Source organism: Micropterus dolomieu, linkage group LG17, assembly GCF_021292245.1.
Source record: "Micropterus dolomieu isolate WLL.071019.BEF.003 ecotype Adirondacks linkage group LG17, ASM2129224v1, whole genome shotgun sequence".
NCBI classification, from domain to species: domain Eukaryota; kingdom Metazoa; phylum Chordata; class Actinopteri; order Centrarchiformes; family Centrarchidae; genus Micropterus; species Micropterus dolomieu.
The window spans coordinates 37217543-37218312 of NC_060166.1; positions in this window are offsets into that span (position 1 = coordinate 37217543).

Sequence of the window (770 nt, forward strand, 5' to 3'; positions counted from 1 at the left end):
CCGAGATGTTAAAGTGGGCTGCTAACTGGAGCAACTCGTCTTTCCGACACATATCAAATTTCTCTATTGAGGGCTGTTTTAGAAAGACCTCAATCTCATAACGTGCAGTGGCCATGATTCCCTGAATCAGGCAAGCTGTACCTTGTTACCGTCAAGCTAGTCACTCAACTGTTACCAAGAACCAATTAATGCCAATTGGGATTCCTCTAGAAGGAGTATCCCGGACGAGCCCCCATATATGTTACGACCCCCTGTTGGTCTAGGGGTGTTAGGGCCATAAACATATAGGCACAACTGGTAGATCTTAACAAGGTAACGTTTATTGGTAACAGAAGAGATGTAGACAGGTAACAAAAAAACAAAAGGAGGGTGGACGAGGGTGCTGCGAAAATAACAAACCAAGTTCAAATAAAAAGGTCCTCAAAAGGAGGCCTGTACCTATCTATCGTTTTAAACAGGGTTGATTCTTACTACAAAAGAACACAAGGAGCACAGCATCCACTCCACCTGGTGAAAACTAACACAATAGTAAACAGAACAATAAGTGAATTTCTCCACTGCACCCAAATGTGGAGCTAACATACAAAGGTATGCAAATGTTTACCTAAACACAATGTACAGCTAATAGGCAAGGAAGGTGGATAGTTCCACTAAACACAAAGTACAACAGAGAGGCTATGCAGTCAATACCAGCGGCACACAAGTCAACAGGCGGTGACAAGCTGCCTGGAGCAACAGGTGGACTCTCCTTATGAGCCGGAGGTAATTAA